At 34.5% G+C, this 13734-nt stretch overlaps 1 non-coding gene across 1 annotated transcript; it reads left to right on the forward strand.

Annotated features, from left to right (window-relative positions):
• Nucleotides 1-547: 547 nt before the first annotated feature.
• Nucleotides 548-649, forward strand: LOC112645715 (U6 spliceosomal RNA). The gene has a single exon (XR_003127210.1). It is a non-coding gene; the product is annotated as a U6 spliceosomal RNA (small nuclear RNA).
• The last annotated feature ends 13085 nt before the right edge of the window (nt 650-13734 follow it).

Here is a 13734-nt window from a genome sequence, read left to right on the forward strand (position 1 = left end):
TACTTTGTCACTCTGCATCTAAGAAGTTTCCTGAACTCTCTTGAATGGCTATATCTTATCTCTTCAATTTTGGTTTATACTTTTTTATACTTTATTATTTTAGTGGAGTCCAAGGAGGGAAAGAGAGAGAGAGTATGTGTGTGTGTGTGGGGGGTGGGGGTAGGGGGGGTGGGGGGTCAGTCTTGAGCAGAAAGCCTCATGAATTCTTAGTTCAACATAAATAAAAGTAAGTTAATACTTCCAAAGCATTAATGTGCCAATATTTCAGCATCTTATTTGCAATATAAATACACATTTTTAACATAAGATCATGTTTAATATAAAGATAATTAGACAAATATTAAGATTTTTCATTAGAATGTGTAAGTTTGAAAAGACATACTAGAATATGTAATTCATGCTGAAGGGTTCTGTAAATACACATAATAGCAAAATCTTAACTTTTCACTTCACCTTAAGAGCTAGATTAGGGCATTTTGGATGCAGGACAACTATAATATATTCAGAATTATTTTTTTTTGTTATTTTTAAAATGAGGTTTTCCCTTGTGCTTGCTTTGGGAGTACATATACTAAGATTGGCACAATACAGAGGTTACCATGCCCTACTCAAGGGTGACATGCAAATTCATGAATCATTCCATATTTAAAAAAAATGAGATTTTCCCACCTTTTCTATTTCCTATGTAGTGACTAATGACCATCATAATGCAGTTGGACCCACTACCATTTCCTGAAAAGACTTTCAGATAATCTGGACTTATTCTTCTCTCCATATTCAGCTTCTATATGCAATTATCCTACCTTACCCTAACCTTGAAGTATGAAAACTCGGAGAGTGGGGCTAAGATTAAGCTTCTCCAATCGAAGGGCAAAATAGGATTCTACTTGGATGTTTGGAAAAGCTTGGAGGTTTTTGCCCCCATCATTGCAGACCATACTTTTGCTAACCAACAGGAAAATACCAGACCAAAAGAGGAGTATGTGTGCAGCCTGGGAGGTGGGGTGGGATGGGGGCATTGGTAGAGTTAAGAGTAGAGGCAATCATAGTGTCAATGTAGGCTTGGTATCTTTTCTGGGAAGTTTTTTGTTATAGGTAGAAATTTTACTATGTTGGTAAGGAGTTATAACTCCAACATGTTCACAAGAGTTAGAGATGAAGAAAGCCAGAAGCAAGACACAATGAAGTTAGAATAGTAGGAGACACTGGCTTGTCTTCTGTATGTTGGAGTAGTTGTATGCCACCCATTACACCTGAATTAGAAAAGATGAAGAGAATCTAGAATATGAGTTCCAGCAGAGGTGGGGGAAAAAACCAAGTGTTCTGTATGTTGAGGAGGGCCTGTGAGACCTTGAACAAGTACTTTAAATGGAGGCTCAATTTCCTCATCTCTAATATAGTAACTTGTTTTTGGCCCTGTACTCTCCTTCTCACTCTCTCTCTTGAACACTTTTAGGCCTTGATTGCTGAACATGAAGTGGATATAGTACCTAAGGATGGGTGCTTAGTTCACCTTCTCCTTGGTAATTGAATCTTGACATTCAATATCGAGGTGGCTGGAGATGAGTTTCATGATGCTATCTCTATTTCCTAGAAAATCTCTAGATTTTCAAGCTTTACTAAGCTTCAGAATCACCTGAGGGCTTGAAGTATAGATTGCTGGGTCTAATCCCATCCAATTTCTAATTCAGTAGATCTGGGATAGAGCTGAGAATTTTTCTATTCCCCAGGAGATGTTAATTTTGCTCATCTAGGGACTATACTTTTGAGAAAAAATTGCTCTAGATCACAAGTTCTGTAAATAAAGCTCTATTGGAATATAGATGCACATGTGTCTATTATCTGTGACTGCTTTTATGCTACAAATTATGGTATAGTTGATTAGTTGCCACAAATATTATATGTTCTACAAGCCTAAAATATTTACTATCTGGCTCCTTACAGAAAGTTTGACCCCTGTTGTAGATCACTCTTTTCCTCATCTGGCTATATTGCTTAAACACAAGTTGCCAAATGGCAGATTACTCCAGAGGCTATTTTTCTTGCTAGCTGTGCTTCTACGGTCGCCCAAATACATAAAGTTCAAATCTACCCACCTTGTTCATTTAACAAACACATGGCAATATGCTAGACTGGATATTTAAGCAAAATCCAGACCATAAGAAATGGTTGTTAGAACTTCCATTAAGTAGATAAATGAATTGCCCGGCTCTAGAGATAGATATTTCTTACTTTGTCAATTAAATCGTTCCTCTTACTTGAGGCATGTAGTCAAAATCTTGTATCCAACTAATTTTTCTAAATATTATCAATAAAACTTGATGGGCCCATTGACATGCTGCAGTTAGTTTCCTCCTTATTTATATCAGCTACATTGAATTTACTTTACCAATTAGGGATAGAGTTTTGAGATACTCTTATCCCATGTAAAACCATTTGCCTTGTTTTCTTAAGATACTGTCATCTGTGTGCAATTTTCCTTTTTGAGTCTTGGAGTTCCCTATGTCTGACCATCTATGAGTTTTCTTTGGTTAAGTTTTTGTATGATAGGTATTTTCCATCATACTTTGCAAACATTCTGTATTCTTTAAAATGTGTCTCTGGCAATTAGCATATACTTGGCTTTTATTCTTTTTATTCTTTTATCCAGTATGATAATATTAGTAATTGGAGTTTGTAATCTATTTACATTTAATACAACCCTGCTACTTTTGGGTTCATATTTACTATTTTACTAATTGTGTTCTATGTGATCCAGCACTTTAAAATTACTTTTTCTTTTTTGTTTTTTTGAATTTCATGGTTCATTTTACTTTTTATTACTCTAGTTTTACATTGTTACACTAAAGATTATAGTGTGTATTCATTGATTTATTACGCTATTTGTTAATCTATTTATGCACTGTTTTATTAGAGATTGTAACATGTATCTGTGACTAGTTGTAGAACTTTAGAACATTGTAATTCCATTTACCTTCTGTCTTTGATTATTTTGATTTTACATTGTTAAAGCACATAAGAATTACTAATTTTAAATTTTAAACCACATAAGGATTATTATTTTATATATGTTAAACCACACTAGAATTATTATTATTTGATACTGCCAGTTTTCAGTGTTTATTTATATCTATCTTCCTATCTTCCTATCTACCCTTTGATTATTTCTACAATTCCATTTTTTTTCTTTGGAGTTTTTTTGAAATTACCTGAAGAACTCCCTTCAATATTAGTGACTAGATCTTGGTAATAAGTTCCCTGTTTTTGTCTGTGAAAAAAATTTCACCTTTAAATTTGAAAGATATTTTCATTAGGTGTAGAATTCTAGATTGGCCGTTAAAACACTTTAAAAATGTTATTCCCTATTTTCAAGCGTCCATCATTTTCTGAGAAGTTCATAAGGCTTACAGCAATATGTGTCCCCACCCCAACCCCTCTTGTTAGCAAAGGTTTTCCTTTCTGGTTTTCAGCAGTGTTACTGTGATTAATTGCCCTAGGATTGTTTTGTTTGTTTTCCTTTTTATTTTGCTTGAAGTTCCTGAATTTTCTGAAAATAGGGTGGTACCTTTCATCAGTTTTGGAAGGTTCTTAGTCATTACTTTTTCAAATATCGATTCTGCCCATTTTCTTTTTCCTCTTCTGGTATTCCAATTATGTATTATTAAACTCTGTAGATATCTCTCACATTCTTTTTTTTTTTTCCTAAAGATTTTATTTATTTGAGAGAGAAAGAGAACACAAGCAGAGGGAGGGGCAGAGGGACAAGCAGACTCCCTGCTGAGTGCAGAGTTCCATGGGGCTTGATCCCAGGACCCTGATATCATGACCTGAGCTGGTCAGAGGCTTAACCGACTGAGATATCCATACGCCCCCCTTTACACTCTTAATATAAGACTTCTGAAGGTATCTCTTACACTCTTAGGTTTTTTACATTAATTTCTTTCTTTGTCCTTTAGTTTGGATATTTCTGTTCACTTGTCTTTGAGTTTCCTAATTTTGACTTCTGCTCTGTTTCATCTGCTCACAAACACATTTGGTAAGTTCTAAGTTACAGATCTTTTTTTTTTTTTAATACGTCTTTGGACATATTAGTTGTATTTTAAGGTAATTGTCAGTGAATTCCAATATTTGGGTTATCTGAGGTCTGAGGGTTTTTTTTTCTGAGTCTTTTTTTTATATCCTTTTTGTTTTTTCTCTTGGTGTTTCTTCATGTAGTTTTGCCTCATGGCATGCCTAATAAATTTTGCTCAGATGCTGGATATTTTCTTTAAAAAAAGTTATTCTCCACCGAGGGTCATTCTCTCCTACACTATGCAGACAGTGATGGCTGGTCACTTTAATCAGTGACTGCTAACTCATGGCTAAGTTGTAGTTTATAAGAGATTCAGTTCACCTCTTGTGTGTGCTTGGCCTTTCAGGTGTTTTAACTGAGAGCTTGATTATGTTTTTTAGTAGCTCTGCTTCTGGCATATCCTGAAGGCTAGTCTTTGACACATGAGAATTCCAAAAACTCTACTTTACTTTTCAGTCTTTCCCACATAGGCCTAAGAAGTCTGTAAATGCCCTAAAGAAAAAACTGACCTAGTAATCCAACATTCTAGGTCTCCATTAAGAGCTCCACTATAGCTGCCTGGAGTCTCAAACTTCTTCCTTTGTTAGAACTGTCAGATGCCTCCCAGGTAAAATTTGCTAAAGATATTAGCTTCCTTTTTTCATGTTCTGCCCTCTGGAGTCTTAGTCCTTATATTTCTTGTTGCCTTATCAGATCTCATTTGTCTTCATATAAATGGTTTCTATATGTTATGTAGTTTATTTTGTTCTCAGAAGGAACACTGGTTGGCCATAAGTTACTTCGGTGAGGGTGACCAGCTGTTCCAGTTTAGCACTGTAGATCATCCATCCCAGGAAACTCTTCATTTGAAGGCAAACTGAGACAGTTGGTCATCCTAATTCCAAGCCATCTAGAAACAGAAGTTAATAAAATTAATTTAGCATGAAACTAATATATAGGAAGGTACTTTTAATAAAACTCAAGCAAGAAAGACTACTTTTCACACTGAGGTTGTATGTTATTTACCTCAAAATTGTGGGGCAGCCCCAGTAGCTCAGCGGTTTAGCGCCACCTTCAGCCCAGGGCATGATCCTGGAGACCCGGGATCAAGTCCCACATCAGGCTCCTGGCATGGAGCCTGCTTCTCCCTCTGCCTGTGTCTCTGCCTCTCTCTCTCTCTGTCTCTCATGAATAAATAAATAAAATCTTTAAAAAAATTGTTATAGCCAGTATTTTCATGCATAAGAGTATTCTAGAAAAATGCAAATAATTATTGTTTAGAAATTATTAGAAATCTATAAAAGACCATCTAATCATGGTATATGGATGGTATATCCTGTGTTAAGGCACTGAACTCAGTGCTCTGAGGGCTTCATAGCTAGTAAGCACCATAGAAAAGTGAGAACACTGTGCTCTTGGAGACAAAAAAGTTCTATTACTAACCTCAAGAAATAACTTGTTTCATGTAGACACTATCTTGTTTTACTGATATTTACAGTTTTAAAAATTAAAATTTGTCCACTAAATAATGCTGCAGAGGCAGATGTTTTTTATTAATGGAGGTATAATTTTTTAAAAGGGTTGATTGAATATCCCATATGTGATACAATTTTGGGCAATTAAATACCTACCTTTGATAGTTCTCATGCTGTCCAAAGGTGTACTTCAGTTTATATTTTTAATTGTCATTTTATATTCATTTATGATTTTGCCAAATAGAATATAAGTTCTTCTAGAGCAAGAGCTTCTAATTATTTAGTTCCTCAAAGCCCATATACAGATTTTTATTTAATTTCTAAAAGGACTGAATTTTCAATGGGCAGGACTTGATAGAGATGTAGCTTCAATTACATATGGCCAGATACACATCTTTATATATACCGTGACCTTACCGAACCCCAAAACTAATCCAAAGGATAGAACTTTGCTGCTTGTTTTAAGAAATCTAAAGATTTTTTTTTTTAAATTTATTCATGAGAGACACACAGAGAGAGGCAGAGGGAGAAGCAGGCTCCATGCAGGGAGCCCAACATGGGACTCGATCCTGGGACTCCAGGATCGCACCCTGGGCCAAAGGCAGGCACTAAACCACTGAGCCACCCAGGTTGCCTTGTTTTAAGAAATCTAAATAACTATCTCAATTCCGCCATTAACTACACTTAAGGAAAGTTTCTTCCTCTATAAAATTAAGGACTTCAATAGTTTCTAACATTCCTTCTAACTCTTTAAAAAATATAGATAGATAGATAGATAGATAGATAGATAGACAGACAGACAGACAGACTGGTTTCTTCTGAGAAAGCCAATGTGGAGAATATTCTATTTGGATATATCAGAGCCTTAACTCGTGTTGTCTGAAATCCGTGAACCACCACAATTATAACATTTCTGAGCTCCCTAATCTCTTTAATTTCATTTGCATAAAAGCTCAAAAGAGGGAAACTTTTTTATTGATAACTTCTTAAATCTGTTGCGTTTAGTTGTTTTTCCTATGTTCTCCTTACTAATTTTTCCCGTGTGATTTTCTTTAGTAATTGTACTGAAAACAAGCTTTTCAGAGTTAAGATTCACATTCTTCTTGATTTATCTAAAGCTACATATAATGAGGAGAGGAAAATCGTTAGAAGATAGATGTTGTTTCAAGGTTATATCTCAAAAGTGAGATTGGGCCGGTTTTGGCCTGTATACTTAAATTTCATTATAAAAACCTTTGTAGTTAACATAGAAATATATTTTAAAAGAAAAATGGCTTATGTCTGTTAAGTCTCAACTTAGCATTCTTTGTGGACTCACAGGCACTGAGATCTCTTTCTTTAATGCAGTACTACTTGCAAACTGTATACTGCCAAGTAAAGAGTATTTGGGATTTGTATGTTGACTTCATAACAACTAGACCAGCTGAGGGAGGTGTTAATGTTCATATTGGAGGGATTTCATCAGCTGTCCATCTATAATGGGGTGTAATAACCAGAGACCATGAACTAGGTGGTTCAAGTGCTATATTTGGACTGCAGAGTTTTGTTTGACACGCGTAGTTTTGGTGTTTTTAATTTAATTAATTACATTTTAAAATTAAATCTCACCTGCAGATTTAACTCTGTTTTTTTTTTTTTTTAAATTGGACAATATGGCCATAATACATCCATAATCAATTGGGTCTAAATAGTGACTTCTTTAGATGACAACATTCTTTTGTCACCCCGCTGAATCAGACCTGCTTTACTTATTTATGTTAACTCTGAACCAATGTAAGCATTTGAGTTCACAACCTATTTGAAAACTTAAAAATTGGTATTTTTCTTGACATTGCTGGCCAATTTTAGTGGCATGCCCTAGCCATGACTCAGTTATGTTCTCTTTCTCAGCATGGTATTTTCCAAAATTTTCTCAAGCTTCTGGTAGCAATTAGCTTGTATCATTGGCTCCAAAGCTTGTTCTGAGTCCAAGAGTAGCAGCCAGGTCCTTAAAGAATCTGGTCTCTGGCAATAGATTAGGGCAAAGTGTTTAAACTCATCCAAGCATATCTCCCCCATCAACCATATCTCACCCATCTAAAAGTAACTCAAGTTTCAGATTTCTTGTATCTGTGTAAGTTGGATTGAAATTCATGTCCAATTTACAATTTCCTAAGGGAGTTTCTTAGACTTCCTATATATGTTGCACAGGTAATAGTGCTATACAGTATTTGCCTCTTTGTATATTCAGCACCAAAAGGAAATTTCTCAAATTGTGCTCATCTCCATAATGTCTCTTTCCTTTGTAATGCTGTACCAGGAACCCTAATGGCACACAGTTATTTGTCCTGTATTTAAGCCACTGTATCCTGACTCCTAAGAATTTGATAGGCATGGTGAAAATGCACTTTGTAGACTTAATTCTGAGGTGCCTCTTAGAGTCATCTGATAGAGTAAATTTGAATTCTAGAGATAGTCCTGAAAAATGTACTACTGTCGCTGCATCAGTCGGGCACTCAGTTTTACATTTGTTGAATGGATGAGTAACGGAAGTTACTTAAAATTGACCACTTAGCCTGGTCTTTGTTGTGTCACATTAAAAAACAGAAATCTGTTTTCAAAGGTTTTATTTTTTTTATTTTTATTTTTATTTTTATTTTTATTTTTATTTTTTTGTTTTCAAAGGTTTTAAAGGATAATGCAGATGGTAACTTTAGTCTTTCTTAAAGGCATAGTGCAGGTTTTTCTATAGCATTTCACCCAGAAAGCTTCTAAAATTTTTCTTGAGATGCATTTTCCTTCTCCTATTTTTGAAATCTGCTAAAAATTTCTACTGCTTTCACCCTCCAGAGTAGTGTCACCACCATTTTTCCCCTTAGTGTTTACTAGCTCTTCTTTTCCTGCATGGAACTTGCAGACATCCTAATTCTTGTGACCATTTGACCCTCTGTGTGTGGTGCTGTCCCCACCCCATCCATTCTAAATGTAATTTTCCAATCAAGGTTTCTTTTCTCTTCAAAATCCGCTCTTGTGAATGGGTGAATAAAATTGTTCACCTTATTGTATGTCAAAGAAAGCTTGAATGAAGGAAATTTGTTTCTTGTTCCCCTCCAAGTCTTTTTCACCCACTGACTCAGGATTGAGAGACATGAAGGAGGAGAACTGCTGAAATAGTATGGAATATATAAGGTAAATTTAATACCCAGGACTGAATAAAACCAAGTCAGAAGACACCCCATCTGCATGACAGCAAAGGTATTTAGTTTTTACTAGAAGCCTGTAAAATAGATGTTATTTACAATTATTCACTTTAATTACAAATCAGGAAACTAAGATTCAGAGAGAAGTAACTTGATGCTCACAATACTCAAAATTGCCTGTGGCAGGCAATTTTCATGTAGACAAAAAGGCTGAAGGAAAAGATCCTGATGAGTCTTGAGAACTGGTTGTGAAATGACTAGAATTTTTATATTTCTTAATTTTCAAGTAGAACCACAGACTGCTGGGGAAAATAGTATTATGATGAATTCAGATCAACTGGCCTACTCCTATAAAGTAAATGTAGGGGTCAATGATGATTATGCTTATCTCCATAATGTCCATAAAGACATGGAATTGTGACCTAATTAAGTATTTTCAGAAATTTGTGAGTTGGAATTAAACTACAAGTAGGATATCACAGTGTAAAGAAAAATAATATTCTCTGTGTATAAAAATAGATGTTTATGATGAAGATCTAAAACTACCATTTAGGGATTTCAATAATTAGTAAAGCAAGAAAAAAAATCCCTATTTTTATTTCTCCCTCACTCTGATCCACAAAGCGTTAAGTGAAAATGAGCATTTTTATGTTTTGTGGCCGTAAGAGTCCCCCCCCCCCCCCGTCATATTTTGTGGGTGATGAAATTCCTTAATTGTGAAGTCCAGATTTCTGATTAAGCAATTGTTCTTAGTAGGCTTTGTAAATCAAATTTTATCTCTGGACTTTGAGAGTTAAGCCTGCCAAGATTTAAATAAGGAAAACATTCATTTTGATCCCTACTGACATTAAATTTTAAGACTTTGCAGTTATAAAACAAATACTAAAAATTCAAATTTGAAAATAAAGTTGGGATTGAGTGTGCTATTATTTTATGTGCTATTATTTACTATGAAGGGGAAAAAAGGCAGTCTAATGTATAGTTACATTTGATTTGTATTATAAGATGAAGTTAGAGCCTTGAAAATAATTTTTTCTTTTATAAAAGTTTTATTCCACAGTTATTTTCAAAAAATTATTTATTCTTTATGTTATGAAGCCCATGATATAAAAAGAATACATATCTTCCAGTAATTTCCTTGCATAAACAGTTTCGCTAATAAAATGCAGTTGTCAAGACTATGCAACATTTTCAATTATTTTAGAAAACTTATTGAAGTTTTAGCTATAACTTAAACAATTAAAGTTTCTATTTTTAAAATTGCCATATAGTTTTTCAGTATCCTATACCTATAAACATCATTTGTAAATGTATACCATACACTCAAATAATCATGTTGGGCATATTCATTTAATTTAGTACTTGCTATGTGCTAAGTACTCATGTAGAGTGAAAGAACAATATCCCTGCATTTAAAAATACCATTTAATTAGGGGTACCTGAGTGACTCACTGGGTTGAGCATCTGCCTTCCGCTCAGGTCATGACCCCGGGGTCCTGGGATCCTGCCATTGGTGGGGGAGAGGGGCTCCCCACTCAGTGGGGAGCCTGCTTCTCCCCCTCGCTTGTATTTCTCTCTCAAATAAATTAAAAAAAAAAAACAACCATGTAACTATGTGAGGGTTTTTACTATAGAGTTTGCTTAAATATTTGTATGTATGTATATGTGTATATATATGTTTGTAAGTCAAGATCATAGTAATCACAGAAATTAATGTAAAGGTCTGAATCAGAAAAGTTTTTGCTTTGTTTTTTTTTTTGAGAGGGGACACCAAATTCATACTTGGTAGAAAAGGATAATGGAGGGTTGAAATTTGGCAGAAAACACATAGGAAATGGTACAGACGAGGAAGGAAGAAACCATAAGAATTCAAGATTAGAGTGCAGGGGCATATATGTTGAGATTAAAGAGATTGTATGGAAGACTTCCAAATCGTTGGAGAAGTGAGCCACCAGGAATTTAGAGTTAGTGCAGAGGACAGGAGGTAGTGAGATTCTTTGAGTGGGGTTATAGGTAAAGTTTCTGTTTTTTTTTTTTTTTAAGGATTATTCCAGTAACCACGAGTGGGTTAAGAGATAATAGAAACAGTGAAACTACTTTGAAAGCTGTTGCAATGTTCAAATATGAAGTAATTACATAAAAGGTTCAAAGTTTTGAAATATATAGGAGATACTAGATTTGGGAGAACTCACAAAAAGAAAAAAATATTATATAAAATCCTCTAGTTAGTGTCTAAGTCATTTCAATCTTTAATTTTAACTAGTTCTCAAGATACTGATAAAGTATAATTGTGATTTAAACCATGACCTAAAGGACTTTTGGGGAAGTTAAGATTGGTTACAGAAATCCCAAATATAGCAGCCTAGGCAAAAAGGGGGAGTGGCAATTTAGGACTACTGCAAAGGCTTAAATATTTCATCAGGGTCTTGGACTCTCTATCTCCCTCCTCTCAATCTTCGGGGTGAAGGCCTTTATATTGCCATTGTTTCAAAATAGATACTGCATCTCCGTGTATCACTTTCGTGTTCTGTACCAGAGAACAAGGAAGAGACAGAAAGTCTGGTACCTGTATCTGAAGAGAAGAAGCTTTTCATTCTATTGACTTAAACATGTCATACAACTACTACTTGTTGCAGGGGAGTCTGGAGGAAATGATTTTTTAACTTTATTGAAAAATAATTGACAAAAATAATTGTATATACTTGAATATCATTTGATACATATATATTGTGGGATGATTACCAATATCAAGATAAAACATCCATCACCTCACAAGGTTAACTTCTTTTTTCCCTTTGGGTGAGAATGCTTAATATTTACTTTAGGCAACTTTCAAGGATATAATACTGTATTATTAACCATAGTCACTGTGCTGTACACTGGATCATCAGAGCTGTACCCTTTGATCTGTATCACCCTATTTCCTCCTGTCCCCCTCCCTTCCCTGGTAACCACCATTATATTCTCTGTTTCTATAAATCGGCTTAGGTTTTTTTTTTTTTTTTTTTTTTTTTTTTAAGATTCCATATATAAGTGTTACCATACAATATTTGTGGTGTACACATACACATTTTATCCATTCATTCATTGAAGGACATTTAGGCTGATTCCATATTTTGGGTATTGTAAATAATGCTGCAAGGAGCATGTGTGTGTAGATAATCTGTTTGAGATACTGATTTTAATTCCCTTAGATGATTTTAATTCCCTTAGATATATACCTAGGAGTAGGAATTCTGGGTCATATGGTAGTTCAATTTTTGGAAGGTCCACCATACTGTTTCTTTAATGGCTGCACCAAATTATGTTTCCACCTACAGTGTATAAAGGTTCCCTTTTTTCCACATGTTCCTCTGACATTTGTTATCTCTTGTCTTGTTGATAATAGCCATCCTAACAGGTGTGAGGTGCTATCTCATTGTGGTTTTGTTTTGTGTTTTCCTGATGACTAATGATATTAAGCACCTTTTCATATACCTATTGGTCATTTGCATGTCGTCTTTGGAAAAAGTGTCTATTCAAGACCTTTGCCCATTTTTAAACTGGTTTGTTTGCTTTTTTTTGCTATTGAGTTGTATGACTTTTTTTTTTTTTGTATGAGTTCTTTAAGTATATTTTGGATATCAGACACGATTTGCAAATATTTTTTCCCATTCTATAGGTTGTTTCTTCAGTTTATTATGGCTTTTATTGCTTGCAGCAGCCCTTTAGTTTGGTGTAGTGCTACCTGTTTATTTTAGCTTTTTGGTGTCTTATCTAAGAAATCATTGCCAAGACCACCAACGCCAAGGATCTTTTTTCCTATGTTTTCTTCCAGGAGTTTTATGGCTTTAGGTCTTAAATTTGTCTTTCATCCATTTTGAGTTAATTTTTATATGATGTAAGATAGAGATTCAGTTTCATTCTTTTGCATGTGGGTATCCAGTTTTCCTAGCACCATTTATTGAAGAGACTGTTCTTTCCCTATTGTGTGTTCTTGGCACTCATGTCAAAAATTAATTGACCATATATCTGGGCTTTCTCTCTGTTTCACTGGTTTGTGTGCCTGTTTTTATGCCAGTACTGTACTGTTTTGTTTAATATAGCTTGAAATCAGGAAGTATGATGCCTCCGGCTTTGTTCTTCTTTCTTAAGGTTGCTTTGGGTATTTGGGCTCTCTTGTGGTTCCATGCAAATTTTAGGATAGTTTATTGTATTTCTGTGAAAAATGCCATTGGGATCTTATAGGGATTGCATTGAATCTATAGATCACATTGGATGGTATGGACAATTTGATAATATTCTTCTAATCCAAGAACATGGGATACCTTTTTATTTGTATCTTCAGTGGCTTTCAGTGTTTTATAGTTTTCAATGTTCAGGTTTTTCACTTCCTTGGTTAATTTTATTCCTAAGTATTTTATTGTCCTTGGCACTTAATCTCTCAGAGCACAGTCAAGGTTGTCATTAAAAGAAGGAGAAGCACATACTATGTAGGTGTCAGAAGAGTCGTTTTGTATAGCCCACTGATTCTACAAAAAATTATATTAAGCCATAAAGTTAAAAACCTTAACATATTGTTCTGTAGTTCTTTCAGTTATCTGAATACTGACTGACTCAGGACATTTGTTACTGTTTTTGATCCTATCGCTTTCTCAGACTGTGTGGCCAGAAGAAACTCAGATTATACCTGGGAGAAAAATGTAGAAAATTCAGGTATTCTAAGGACAAATAAATATGAAGAATATTACATTAATATGTGGTTTTAAACATCTTTCATTTTCATTTATATTCTATGTTTATAGTTTTAAAGCTTAACATCTTAAATTATATTTTCAAAATTGTGTATTTTATGCTCTTTCTAATACCTGTGGTCCCAGGTCAAGGTAAGCCTTTAAGTTAAGTGACCAGTATACTTATAACAGTTTTATAATATGAAATAAATGTAGCCAGATTATTAGGTATACATAGTACTTGTTCCCCAAATAATATATGACTTATGTGCAAATTGTATAACTAAAGATATTTAGCCAATGAGATCACTGATTTG

This window comes from Canis lupus, chromosome 1 (genome assembly GCF_003254725.2).
Source record: "Canis lupus dingo isolate Sandy chromosome 1, ASM325472v2, whole genome shotgun sequence".
Lineage (NCBI taxonomy): Eukaryota > Metazoa > Chordata > Mammalia > Carnivora > Canidae > Canis > Canis lupus.